The sequence below is a fragment of the Strix aluco genome, chromosome 5 (genome assembly GCF_031877795.1).
Source record: "Strix aluco isolate bStrAlu1 chromosome 5, bStrAlu1.hap1, whole genome shotgun sequence".
NCBI classification, from domain to species: Eukaryota; Metazoa; Chordata; class Aves; order Strigiformes; family Strigidae; genus Strix; species Strix aluco.
Window position 1 is genome coordinate 3,275,754 of NC_133935.1, and position 15,169 is coordinate 3,290,922.

At 39.5% G+C, this 15,169-nt stretch overlaps 1 protein-coding gene across 1 annotated transcript in view; it reads left to right on the plus strand.

The window, feature by feature from the left end:
- Positions 1-15,169, plus strand: part of LOC141923921 (uncharacterized) — a 127,172-nt gene that overhangs the window by 78,189 nt on the left and 33,814 nt on the right. The window contains exon 6 of the mRNA XM_074825632.1: positions 8,203-8,315. The gene's annotated coding sequence lies outside the window, so the exon portion shown is untranslated. The remainder of the gene's footprint in view (positions 1-8,202; positions 8,316-15,169) is intronic.

The window sequence follows — 15,169 nt, forward strand, 5'->3', positions numbered from 1 at the left end:
AAAATAAATGCAGACTAAGCAAAAAATCTCAAATAGCAACTTCTAAAATCAGTGACTTCATACATCTTCCAGAGGGCATCTATGTCTCACGTATACTCCAGGTTCATACTGATACAATAGAAGTATCTTGACACAGAATATTTAAGTAATTCTGTCTGTTCATTTTCTTTCTTGAAGCTGTTTGCTGCATTTCAGACAGGTTAAAATGGAGTGTTTTTCTGACTCTTGGGACTGACGTTCAGCTTTCCTATTATATCTTATTAAAGGCTCTGTCAAGTTTGAAAATCAGTAATGTTAAAATAAAAACAGTGTCTAGAGAGAGAGGCACAATATATTTTAGTTTTCCAGCCTGTTAATAAGTGAAGAGTGGGAGGGAAGGCAGGGTTCACTACAGGCCTGAAGGCTACTTTATTCCCTTCTTTAACTGGAAAGGGGAAAAATGTGTTTATTTGTTAGAGAACAGCCTGTATTTGTGTGTACTCAAAATACTGATTGATTTGCTGATACTATTGACAGGCATGGCATGCATTTCAAGTCCTTGAACAACAATTTGCAGTAATTCTGTTTTGCTTTGTGGAGATAATTAAGCCACACAACAGCTGTCTGGCAAACATTAGTGCTCTACTACCTGGTCCCAGGAGAGCAGAGGCAAGGCAGGAGTGATTTGACCAAGCGACTGCAGTTACTAGATGGCAGAACTGGGGTGAGAATCAAATCTTAACCAACCCCTTTATCATAAAGTGGTGTATGTTATGGCTGGGGAGGATGGACTCATCACACTTACGACATGTTGTACAGTGTGCTGTGCAAATGCAGAAGAGAAACTCATTTTACGTGTAGAGTAAGAAGATACGGCTGTGCTCTACAAACACATAATAAGAGAAATCCTCATCTTGCCACTGCTCAGTCTATCTAAAAGAGATGGAAGTCTCCTGTAAATTTCTTTTAAACCATAAAACAAGGTAAGCTGTGTCCCAGCTGAGCAAGATTTAAGCATGCATCTTGATTTTCTCCTTGAATCAAGACCATATACTAGTTAATGGGGACACCTTTCAATTACAGGCATACTTTAATGCCATTTCTCAAAATGTGATGTACATTGTATTATTTCACAGAATCACTCAGGTTAGAAGTACAAGCTTCCTAAAACCTCATATGGTTTGTACAGTATCCTCCTCCTCTATAAATAAATAATATATAACCTTTGTACTCTAGAAGCCTAGTAAAGATCCTGGCAGGACATCACACAACCTCTTAATATAACTTCCCAGCTATTTGTGGAACTCTGCCTCCATGTCACTGAGAAACAGAGTTGGAGGTGACAGTTCAGATTTTGCATCCTCCTTCCGGAAGCCATTTCAATCATGCAGCAAGTTATGTATCTTACTGTGCATTTATAGCTTTTGGAATCATTTACAGTTGAAAATAGTCCTGGGCACAGAGAAGATGGACATAGAGTGCAGGCAAAGGTACAGCTCTGTTATTATTGCTTGAAGGTACTGAAATTAAATATTTGTTTACTAAGTTTCTGTTTCAGTGAAAATGATAATAAGAAGTGTGATTATGTACAGCTTGGTAAAGATGGAATTTAGAATGCTGAAATATTTATGCAAACTCTCAAATGCCATCCTAAGTAGGTGTTATATTAAAATTGCGTATTAAAACAAAGTACAAATTTCCTTCCCCTACTTAATGTTGGTTACTTCATTTCAATTACTGAAAATATTTTTCAGTTACTTTTCAGCTTGCTGATTTTTCTCTGCTTAGATAAATAAATGTGCAAGTTTAATGAATTTAAACTTAGAACCTTCAATACTTAAACTTCTGTCTGCTTTGATAATTAAAATAGGAAAAAAAAAAAAAGTAAAATGCAGACACTGTTTCCACATTGCCATGCTGTTTTCAGATGTTCATCCATGTTGCACTGTTCTGAAAGAACATTGATATTGGAAGAAAATATGCATCCCACTATAGGAAGCCTTTCTTAAGTCTTTTTTTGGGTGTCAGGGCTCAAGTATGGGAGTATGAAGTGACAAAACCTGAGCGTCCTATCGCGTGTGGTAGTTGATTAGCTCTGGCGTAAAGGAGTGTTTTTCAGACTTCTAAAGTTTGTGACTGCTAAACAAATTCCAGAAGAAGAGTGGTTATTTAGATCCTCCTAGGTCTTTAGAAAGGTTGGATTTCTGTCCAGCATGTATGAACGTGCTCTCTGAGCTCCCTGCCACAGGGTTCACTTCTGCGTCCCCCTTGGGCCACCCAGCGCAGGTGGGGAGCGGCAGATCTCACGCCACCCGGTTTTTTAAGCAGAGTGCTGCTGATCCGCAGCCTTGCAGAGAAACAGAGGCAAAAAGGATGTGGCTTTCTAGGGTCTTACATACAGAGCAGCACGTAAGCCACCACAGCTAGCTTTTCTTCGGGTTGGAAGTGGAAGCTGGATTTGAGCAACGGAATCGCTCATTGCAGGGACATTTGTTTTTCTCTTAACTCGGCTTCGGTGGTTTTTTGGTGACTGGGCAGCGTAGGCTTCTCTGAGATCTGGAGAACCACTCACATGCATAATTTTAGTCATATGCCTGACTTCTCAGGTCATTCCCGAATTGTGTTACTGGTGAAAAGTATAAAGGGCATTGAATTTGTCACATGCATTCTACTTTTTCAGGGCACGAGTACAATTTAGAAGTGGAGATGAGAATACAAGTCCTATTTGCATTGCATTACTCCAGTGACACTTGCTGAGATAATATTAGTTAGAGTGCAGGTGGTAAAGCAGCCACTTAATTCAATGTAGGATTCTGGAAAATGCAGCAGTATTTCAGGTGAAAGCAGTGTATACTCCTAGCTAATAAAAAGCAAAGATGGTGATCTTTTTCTAAACTGAATTTTCTGGGATTTTAGACAGAATTTGTGTTTTTTAAGGTTATACATGCATTAGTGGTACATATTAGTTGGTACATCATTTAGTTTGCATATTTCATCTAGATTCTTGGAGCTGGATATGGGTCTGTTACTGTCTAGGAAGTGTCTACTCTGAGGATATTTTTGTCAGCGATTAGACAAAGAAAATTGAAAGTAAAGATTTCCTCTTAGACTTTGTGGTTCATCCACTGTTTTGCTGTTGAATTAATGAATGCTCAGTGCAAAACTGCAACTGAAAAATTAGATGCCATTGAAAGGGAGACTCAAGTATGTTTTACGGATAGTTCATCTTTCTTGTTTCCTTGTGATTACACAAACACTGTATTTTTGGGAGAGTGAGAGAAAGTTCTAAGGGCAGCTGTCAGAACCAGGACAGAGACTTGGTTTAGTCACTGGTCCTCATGCAAATTGACTTTTCTTGACTTTCCTCTTTCCCTGCTGCTGGTGCTAAAAATGGTTCACAGCATTTTGGAGTCCCAGAGCTTGTGGCCTCAGTTATGTGGGTATATTCTGTGAGAATTAATAGTGCCAGTGGAATTCAGAGTTGATAGATGCTACTATTATTTCACAATTATGTATTAAATGTTACCTGTATTACCCTCTCAGGACAACACACTGCACTTCCAGGGAAGAAACACATAACATGACATGAAGAAAATGAGAACATATTTAAATAGAATGTCTCCAGGATAGTCTAGGGAGAAATTAAACTGGAATTCAGCTGAAGTCTTTTGTAGGTACGTGCACTGGTGAAGAATTAACGAAATCGGAGAGCTAAAGGGACATGCTTAGCTTGCCGTTTTTCCCCCAGCTGGTAGAATCTGGTATATAATTTCTAATGTCATTCTAATATTGTGCCTTGTTTTGGTTTGGTTTTAGTTTCTTTGAGAAAATAATTCCAAGGCTTTTTTCCTCTTCCTGCTGTTGTTGGGCAAGGTTTCTTTCAGCAATGTCTAACTGGTTGACTTACGATAGGAAAAAGTGCTGTGAAATACAGTGTATAAATAAACAAAAACAGAAAGGCTTTTTATGTGTTTGTTCCCCGCTAACTTCTTTCTGTGATGATAATCTCAGTGATTATTTATAACTGTATGAAAACAGTGTCTATCTGCACGAATACCGAGAAGACACGCCTGATTTAGTTGTGCATATGAAGAAAGGGAACTACATAAAACATTTTTCATTCCTCTTGTTAATTCTTGATTGAAATCCATTGAGCATTGTTATTCTTTTGCTGGTAATGCACAGACAAAAGAGCGGACTGTCACCAAAGACAATTCCTTAATTCATATTTCAGAGGATAAAAACGTAGAACATATTATCTTATTTTATGGATATGTATGTGCATAGTAAATGTACATCAGTTATAATGGATAGCGATATAGTAAAGCTCTGGATTGAGTAAAGCGGGGGGAAATCCCTAGTGGCATTGTAATACATAGATTGTGGTTACAGTTAGAGAAAACCTGTTTAATCTGTGAAATTAGCACTTGCTGCGTGTAGGCATGCAAAATACAGCTGGCACCGCCTTTTCTCAGGGAGGCAAGAAGTTGTGGTACTTAATTTACTGCAGGACACATATGGCACGTGAAGGAGATAACCAGAACATAGCTGGCTTTGAGAGTTTGGAGCAAAAGCAAGGCATTTTATGTGCAAAGGATAAGGCTCATATTGGATTCTCAGTACTGGCAGCATAAAACTTTAATTTCCTTATAGAAGCAGAGCAGTTTGAAGTGATAGGTTTGATGGTGGAAGCTGAGTATTGGTTTTCTTTTTGATTTATTATTTATAATTTAAGAAGTTGTTATTATTTATTTTATTTTACTTTATCTTTTAAAAATAGTATTTATTATTTAAAATAATGGAGTAATGTTTGGAATACAGATTTACACAAATACATACATATCCATTGTAGAAAAAAAACCTGTGAAGAAAATAGATTAGATTTTGATCAGTTCCATTTGACATTGCATGTGTAAGAAGACAGTCTATTCTTGGGAGTAATTTGTACTGACGATCATAAAAATAATTTTGGGGAGGGAAAGAATGTATCCAAAGCAGTTTCTGGAAAATGTCATTAACAAGACTAAATACTACTCCTCCCTTAGATATAAAATCACAGTAAAGCACCCTGCAGAGAATTTTGCTCTTTGTAGCCAAACAGTAACTGTTCATAGGCAACTCTCAGAGTCCAGGCGAGGAATATCCTAATCTCTCTCTGCGTGGGAGCAAGCCTAGTTAGGCACACATGCAACTTTGTCTGATTCTTTAATTCGTATGTGCATTTTCAGTGCAGTGCTTTGAGGAATAACAAATGTTGTGCCTATTCAGTACCTATGGCAGCAGGTGCTTAATGAAAACTCAGGAATTATACCTTAGAACTCAGCTTCCAGGTTTACTCCCTTTGACTTGAAGGATGCGACCAGGCTAATTGTGAATGGATTTAATACATTTTAAGCTGTATCGCAACTTTTTTTTTTTCCCCCTGCTGTTTTGGTGAATAATTACAGCAGCTACTATTAAGAGTATTTTATTCATACTACTTTATGTCTTTAGAAATGCAGAAATATGAGAGAAGTTATATTTTGTTGCCGTAGTGTTCTTTAAACCTTCTTCTTCAAGACAGCAAGCTCCATCAAAACTTCTTTTTAATGAGCTATACCTTGGGAAAGGTGAAAGAATATGTGAATAATACAGCAACTACCACTGGCTGATGATGTGTTAAAAAGCTGGTACTTCCTTACCAAAATGGTAGGCCCAGCACTACTTGGAATTAGTAAGTTGTGAAGTTTTAAAAGCGGTAAAACACAAATCAGATTCCATCACGGGTGTGCTTTCCTTCTTAATGAAAAGATATTTTGCCAGTGACATTTACAGGCTTTTTCACTGTTGGATATGCTGCTGCTTGTGTCAGCAGTAGATTTTTGCACAGCTCACACAGGAAGAATGAAGAAACATATTTCTGCATAATGTTCTGAAGAGGTATAAAGTGAGAGTTCAGCCACTGAAAACGGAAGGTATCATGTCCTGAATATAACTTAATCTGTACAGAAGATGGTTAGAATTTTTCAGTGTAGATTTTGGCACCAGGTCTTCCTTAAAGCAAGGTTTGTGGAGGGGTTTTTTTCCTAACAAGTTTCACAGACCTGATGATAGAAAAGACTATGATTATAATGTGTCCTATGTAACAAGAATGCTCCTAATTTCCTGAAGTTAAAACTACCTTCTCAACAACTTTTTAACAGAGGAAGACAGTTTTTTTTGCTTTTGGTACCAGGATGCTGTGGTGGTGTAAGTCCCCGCTCGTGGACTGCTCGGTGCTTGGTGCGATTCCCCCGTTCCTGGGCCGCAGACCAACCCAAGATGGATGGCGAAAGGCAGCAGACCAGAGCATCAAGGCACCCCCTTAACGTACCTGATTGCTGCTTTCCCTATCGCTTGGGAACGATAATGACAATCAATCACCTCCTGACGGCCTGGTACATCTGTACCTGGGTCGTGGCCAAAGGGGGTGATAGCAGACCTTTGAAATCTAGCAAGTTCTGGGCCTGCGCAACTCGTAGAAAGTATTTCCTCCTCCGAGTTGGGCTGAAATGGAAAATTACCTGATGAAAGTCAATTATCTTGGACCCTATAAATAGCGGCCCTAAGTGAGACCCTGTGAGCTCTCCTGGATCACAGCAGGCTGTGACCAGCTTCTCCCCTGGGCTGGGACATCTCTCAGGCACAGACTTCTTGAATTTTGAAGATTATCTGCCCACAAAACCAACAGAAGGCCAGGGTGAAGTCAGACTTCTCAACTCTCAGTTACCATCCATTGAGAAAGACTGATACATTGCGAGCATTTACTCCAAACTCAAGAAGAGGAAAGTTTTAACTCTAGGCTGGCGTCTTCCATTCACCTCTTTACCTATCTATGTGTTTAACTATGCACATTTACCTTCACAAGTGTGGATGGTATATATTTCACTGGTTATCCAAATATTTCCCCGCTATTTGTGTGTTTGTCTTGTGTTTTACATACATATATAGATGTAAACTTTGAATCAGAATACCTTGTAGTAAGTTAGTGTGAATCTTGTAATTCTCGAATCTGTAATCAAGCCACTATTTTAATCATAACGTATTTTGCCAAATCATTTTGTTAATCTTTAAATCAATCAACCATTAAGTGCTGCTAAAATTTAACCTTTGATCTACCTCACACTATTAATAAATCTTTAATTGCTATTAAATCATAACCATGTGACATACCTTCATCCACAACAGATGCTTGGAGTAATTACAAAAATAGCAAACATTATTATCTCCCTGATTGGATTTTGCAGCCCAGTGATGTAATGTAAAATGCACTGAACAGCTCTGGTGGAACCTTTGAACAGTCCTGAGGGGCAATTTGGGATTGTTCCTAGATTTCAAAGCACAGTGTAAAAGATAGATGATTTTTTTCCACCAGTTAGTTTCTCGCATTCAACACAACAGGATTTCTTTGCTTCACGTACTTTTGCTGGATATTACGGCAACTGAGAAGACAGTCAGTGATGAAAACCAGAAGGTATAAGTTACATAATTGTTGCAGAGATAATCAGAGTACTGTATTCTTTTTACATGGTCTGACGTTGCCGTGCAGTGACGGAGATTCATGATTCCATTATCAACTCATATGGACTCTTTCTTGATTTTGATAAAAATAGTGATCAGATTATTAATGTGTAAAATCAAGGCCATGAGGCTTAATGAGATTGATACTTTGGGTTGCTGAGTTGCATGCTCATGAGATTCAGCTACAAAAAGCTAAAGCTTTCTGCTTTTATTAAAATATTCCAGTCGGTATGAAAGTTCATGAGCCATGCTGTTCATAAATACAAATGTGTCATTCTTTCATAAGGGAGAGTTTCGGAAATGGTCACAGTGAAAATCTGAGACTCAGAAATAGAAAATATTCGAGTTTGTTCAAGCAATGGTCATATTTTGAACAGCATGCCACTGAAAACAGACCTAGCAAGGGAAAATTAGTGAGCTTCAGACTTGCTCTTGGACATCAGCTGAATAATAAGTGTTACGGGTAAGAAGCTGTTGTACATGAGATCTTATTTAAAAACTGCCTTCGCTTAGATCCATCTTGTATGGAATCATTTGGTGCTGGGTTCTGATGAGTTGGGATGTTGTCTTTGACAGCTCAGTGGGATTTTCAGGTATGTTGGTACTGAAGTTTGATGGTGCTTGTGTTCCTTGAGGCATGGAGAATAAAAGTAATTCTGAACAAAATTATTTTCTTTATTTCAGATTCACTGATAACATGCAAACCAGACTCTGCTTACCATTGTCTGTTCCAGATACGATGTCAAAGCAAGCAAGGGAGACTTAGAAGTAGTGTGACTCAAAAAAGAAATATTTTGGTAAGTCACCTAATGTGCATTAAGAAGTTGAGAGAGTGATCTTTCACTTGAACAGATTTTTTTTTTCTGCTCCTTTGTAGTTGAAGTATGCTTTTAAGAAACATTGCTAAAAACACATTCCACTGTTCACGTTTTGGAAAGTGTATATTCTTTCAGAAGGCTAGCAAATCTAAAGCAGTACCTTCCTGCAAGGTATACTTAGTTAGAACACCCTGCCACAGCCTGAACTTCTGGAAAAATTCACAGTCCCTCAGCGTTGTATTCTGGTCTTGGTCAAGTGTAACACAGTGCTCTTCCTATCTATGCAGCTACCACGTTCTTTCAGACTTAATTATTCACATGTTTCAGTTAGAACATCTTTCTTGGTAAGCCTACATTCCCTCAGCCTGTCAGAAGGAGTATTCTCGTATTCAAACTTCATTGAATAACATCATCTGCTTGAGGAGTTTCTCGTGGCCTTCCAAAATATGTATTGATTACAACAGAATTTAAATAAAACAAGTCTCAAAACACACACCTAATTCTTGTGTATTCACTATCTAAATATGCTTTACAGGCTTTTAATCTCCTTCCTGAACTCTTAAAAGCTTAGTTTTAATGTGGTAACCATATGGCTTGAATACTATTAGTTCTTAAATTTATTGATACTCTCATTTGAGCATGCACAGTTCTTTTATACCTCAAGGACTGTTTAGTTGTGCTAATATAGCTAACAATATTGCTTGACTTTATTAAAGCCTGCTAATGTGTTTAAATGGGATGGAGAGGTCACACAGTTTCCCTTCACACCAGTAGCAGTCAGTTCTGATCTGTATTTTTAGATACTTACATTAATGTATATGACAGAGTATCTGTGCAGGTGGTTAAAAGAAAAAGCTGTGTAGCTCTTTTGTGTCACTGGAAAGTAGGGTACAGGTATGTACCCTACTCAGGTCAGGCTGCATATGAACACACAGATATCACCTGAAGATAAGTTGCATATACATCTACAAGACAATGTCTGAAGAGAAAATTATTTTATATTGCCATGGGGTCCTGTCCCATTTTTATTAATGTCCCAAATTTGAGCATCCTAACTGAAACAAAATAATAGTTTCTTACTATGGTGCCTGGGTATGAGACAGAGCACGCCCTTTCTGAAGCAAAATAATAGTCTAAGAATAATTTGGATAAATTTTTCCTTATTTTTCCACTCATGGAACTCTTGTATCACACCCCCTCTTTTTTCCCCCCTAAGTTTCTTATAACCTGCTGTTTCGATAATTGCTGCACTTTATTGGTGTTCTTTATCCAAGTTGCGCCCAAGGAATAAGCAGAGATTAAAGACTTTCCCTTAATCATTATGTCTTACTGCTGACATCTTTGTAAGCAAGGAACAGATCATGTCTAGCGTTGTACCACTGTTAAGGCATGGGAGTGTCCTCCTTTACCAGCTAGCCTTCTTGATATTATTCTAGTCACGCTGTTCCCTAACCAATTCTAGTTGACACTGCATGTCCTGTGGACTGGTGTGCCAGTGCCATTCTCTGCCTCTATGTGCTTTATGTGTTTAGTTAGAGCCATGGAAGTCACCTTGTGCACCTCAAAATAATGCTTCTTGGCACTGCAGTTGGAGGAACATACCTGACATGTACCGTAATCTGGGATATGACAAGAAGAGCAGAGGCTAGCTGAAAGGAGGGATTCCAAAGATCTTGGTATGCCCATGAGTAAAAGATACCTGAAAAATGCATGCAAATGCATTTCTCTTCTGCAGATGTAGAGCCTGGGGCAGAGTTGGAAACAGCTGTAACCCCTGCCTCAGTGAGGTGCAGCTCTGCTTCTGTAGGGATGCTATCCCAGCAAAATAAATTGGGCATCTCCTGATCTAAAATATTAGTATTTTATTATCATGATGTTCTTCTGACACCCACACATGAGCATTCACATGACCAGTGCATCAGAAAAGGTCATAGCCACTTAAATAAATAACACTGGTATTTTGCAAATGAGCAATTAAGTTGTGAAAGAAGCCTCTTTCCATATAGCTGCTGGCTTTGATCCTTCTCTGCATTACTTAACACCTAAGACTCCAGAGTGAATCCCTTGTGTCAGATACAGAGTGGTATCATCTTGTGTGACCTCCTCGAGCAGGGACAGAGCAGACTGCGGGCTGACAGCCGTCAGTTCTGCACTCCTCTGGGGTGGAGTTGCCTCGGTTGTCTGTGCAGCCTCTCTGTTCACTCGCTCCCGTCCTTTCCTGCACCATTCCTTCAGCACTGGTTTCCTCTGGTTCCTGGCACAGGAGTCTGTGGTCTCAGCACTCCTATGTGCCCTCTGCAGTAGCTGATTTCTATCTCAATTGGCTTTTCCAAGGCTCTCAAAACATTTGCTGCCTTCCCTGCACCTCCTCATTTGTATCTCCGAGTCTGAACGCTGCCTGCACAAAATACTTCGCTTGACGTAGGTGCTGTTAAATAAGTCACCGCAGACGGGAGAGTGATAAGCCTAACCTCTGAGGTTGTAAAAGATGATCGACAAGTGGCGGTGTCCCTTTATATTGCAGTTTATCAGAAGGAATTCCAGGAGGGAAAAAGTTAAAAAAGAATTCCTGTGAAATTCAGAATTACATTTGTTTTTTAAAAAAAACCACGAGTTAATGTTTACTGTAAAGTTCTTCTTTGACTACAGACTGAACAAGGAAGGAAACAAAACATTTGAATTCTCTCTGTAAGGCAGCTACTTTCTCTGTGCTTTTTTCTTTCCTCTGTTTAATTCCCAGTACCCTAGAGACACAGTTTCCTCCCTTAGCAGGGACTGTGACCTTAAAAATAGCTGGCTCCAAAATAAACACAGAAAAAAACCACTTCAATTGTTTCAAATACATGGTAAGTAACCAAAATTGCATCCATGCTAAAGCTGAAATTCATGATCTTTTGGAGCCGCAACTGGGACTTTTGTTTTTCTGAGAGTTAGCATTCATTATTTTTTGTTCACGCTGCATGCCTGCCTCTCTCTCCAAAGAAATTTGTTAAAACTTAGGATGCTATTTGTAAGTAACTTGTCAGTACTTTTACCACTCTTGTGAAATGTTTAGAGGGGACACTTTCACTTTGGACGAGGGCCGGGCAGGCCACCAAACACGTAAGGAAGCCATGAAGGCTGTTTTCATGGTGTTCTGATGGGCTCTTTTTGTGCTGGTAGACATCCCAGCTGCCCGGGACCAGCTGGAAGAGTTGAGGATTATCAAACAGAAAGTTGGTTCTGTCACTTTTGCTTCTGGTTTTCAGACTCTGTTCTCTGGTTCAGCTGCGTGAAGGAGGAGGCAGTCCAGCCTTGGACGTTCCCTCTGCGTTGAGGCCATGGTCTGTCTCGTTGCCACCGCTGCTGCCTTCACGTCCGTCCGCAGCTGGACCAGAGTTCACCGTTTCTACAAAAGCTTTTTCCAGGAAAAGGATTTACCATCAAACAGATTTAATGGGGGCGGGGAACCAAACCCCAGCCTATTGCATTAACGAAAGGCTTGTGTCCATATGTTACAGCAGTTGTTAACAGCTGTACTCTACGTTTCACTGAGGAGCCCTTGGTCACATATAACCAGTAAGGACAGAAAGTCAGGAGAAAGGACATTCAAGTCCACAAATTAAATCCCCTCTGGCAAGCAAGCATTGCAGAGGAATATTTTCAGAGTCTGGCCAATGCCCTTGCATGGAAAAGTTAGTCAGGTCTTACAAACACCTCTCACTGGACAGAAGTGTCTTCTGACCTTGCTTAGGAAGGTTTAAAACTTGTACAGATTGAGAAGGACTGTTGTCCATTGGATCTTCGCACACATTTCAAACCCTTCTCCCACAAAAAGACACCAAGTAGTGCCTTGCGCAGACTGTGGCAGAATGCAGGTATTCCCTCTGCTTTTCAAGGGCTGAGTTTGTGTTGCAGGGGGGAATTTTCTACCTCTTCCCACATGAATATGCCAGCTATACCTGTGTGGCGTAGCAAATATTTAGGTACTTGAATATTTTCCTCTGAATAATATGTGTTACAGTGTTTTGAAGTCTCTGAATAGGACTATGAAACTTTTTTGATTAACGCAGACAGCTTGGTCTTTAGGTATAGGGGAAAAAGCAGCCGCTAGAAAATGAGCAGGGGGAAATAGCAAAAGAACATTTTGTGTTCCATCTAAGATACAGCAGGGTTTGGGAAGGTTTTTTTAATCCATCGTGTTAGCCTAATCCACAGGGAACTCATTTTGAAATTAAATATACCAAAGCATTTATGATTTACAAAGAGGGAAAAAATAAAAGCCTTAAAAAATATCTTGTGTTTGATCTATTTGTCGCTATGAAAATATTGACAAAAGGCAAAAGAATAGCCTTCATTTAGCTTATTATTGTTGGCTTGCTTTATGCTTTCTTATTAAGGACAAACTCCCATTAAGATGTGAGATTAACTCTTTCACAGTTGCAGAGGAATAAAAGATGGAAACTTGGAATGTAAAACTCCTGTAAACAACGGTTCTAAACTACGTAATCTGTGATTCCTATTCAAAAATATGTGCTGTGGCAGAGGGAAGCTTTTAAAGGTAAAAAAAGTATATGGAATAGTTTGTGCAGAATTTATGCTTCAAAATATCTTTAAAAAGCAGCCTCCCATGTAAAATCAGAAACATGGTGTTAATTACACAGTTCTAAAAGTATTTCAGAAAATAAATAATTTATGGGGCAAAAAAAGCATAAAAATCTTATAAACTCTGAGTGTGCATGTGTAAAATAAGGATCTGTCTTCACTGAAGTGTTAACTACAGACCCAACTCAAGTGTTACTGGGACCTTAACTTCATTCACCCACAAAAACCTCTAGTTTTGTGGCGTGGTGCTTTTTACTTGAGTCAGCTAGTCCCTTGGGAGCCTGTTTTAAAGAACAAGTGCTACCGATGTTTAAATTGGTAATAAAATAGAGAAGTGGCGAGAGACTTCAAACTTGAGTTAACACAGTGCATCAGCTGCTAATCCAGTCATGCTGTGCTGCTAATCAAATCATCCTGGTAGTCCAAGCGCTGGGTTTCGGTGTAGTCACTGTCACACAAGTAAGAACTAGGTTGAAGCCCGAGCCGGAACGGCGTCTTAGCAGGAACCAGCTTCTGGCTGACCGGTCTGGGTCCCAGGAGCTGGCTGGATGTGACAGCACAAGAGATCAGCTTCTAAGGCAGATAAACCCGTCCCTTGCGAACCCCGCGCTGCAGCGGCTACGCTGCTGCTAATACTACCTGTGCTCGTTAAGTTTGAAGCCCGCTTAGGTAGCTGAAAGCTCATTAAGGTTGGCAGGAGAATCATTACCCTAGCTCTGGGTTAGTAATGCGATGCCTAATGTTGCAGAGGTTGCAAACCTGAAGTTTAAGCTGTCTGTTGTCGCTTTACACAGAGACAGATCTTACTGTTGCCAGCCCAGAACTCCTAAAAGAAATTGCTAATTTGAACTATTTATTCTGTTAAATTCCCATTGAATTAGCATTAATAATGAAACTAATTATATTGTTATCACTGTAGTATCTGAGGAAGCCTGTTGGCCAGAATGTCTTATGAACAGGAATGTCTGTTGGGATATTTAATTTCATCTCCCTTGACAATGTGTGATTGTTCTCTTTTGTACATTTTCTGTTAACTATTCGTGGTCTGAATAACTTCGTGGAATAGGTAGAATTCTGTCACCCCAGGCCAGCACAAAGCACACAGAAGTCCCTATCTGAAGAACAGCAACACACAGGGAGAATTTAGAATTAGCATTTCACTCCAGTGAACCAAGATGTTCACGTTTTCCTTCCCAGAATTTCCCACCAGGCTCTGGTCATTTGTGCTGACCAGTACACCCGCATGTCTCTGTAATTAAGAGTAAACTTTCGGATTGCTACTTACACTGCAAGGACCTGATCCAGCAAAGACAAACCTCCTTTGGGCCATCTGTGTAGTCTTGTTTGAAGACTGTTTGCTCAGATGCACGGGATCTGCTTTCCCTTGGCAATCCACGAGCCTTTCATCACTACCTCACATCAGATTTTAACTGATGCCTTGGTCTCAGTAGGTATAGAGCTCTTCGCATTTAAGGCCGTATCCTCGCAATACTTGCATTGTGTTATGCTTATTTGATTGGAGTCCAATTAAGAGGCACAGGTTTTGATTGGTTTGCCATGGGGACGCAGAAGAAGTTAGGGGTGTAGGAGGTATCGGTAATAAAGCTTATAATAAGCAGTAAGCGTGTGCTTGGACTTGTGGACCAGAAATACTATTTCCATGCCAAATTCATTTGGTATGCCGGTTCTTCTTTTTCTTTCTCAGCTTCTTTTTGTGTTGTGTATTATTTTTGTATCTTTGAAGTTGTGGGGTGGATTTCTTTGTCTCGGGAACCTGCAGTATTTAAAATATAGGGGGACATTGCTTTATTAAAACAATTCTTTTAGTTGTCACGGCAACTGGTCTTACATAAATGATAAAGAGAAGAGGAATGTATATAAAGAGATGCGCTAGGTCATAATGATAAATCCAGTGCTTTTTAAACTAGCAAGAAAGCACTCTGGGGTTTGTTGCTGCTGTAGTTCCTTTTATTCCAGATGATTTCTACAACTTTAGTATTATCCAGGGTCACAATCGAAAACCACAGCATTTATATGCTCACAGCTGTATCAGTTTGACTCTCTCTTGTCTATATAACTATTAAGGTCCTCCATTAGGAAATAGACCTCAAAAAACAGATGCAGAAGTATATATAAAAAGCCAGATGTGATACTTTGTGAGTCTCTGCAAAATATTTTTCTGCTTTTCCAAAACTTCACTCAGTCATAAGCAGAAGCTACATCATTAGGGAGAATACTGCAATGACCCT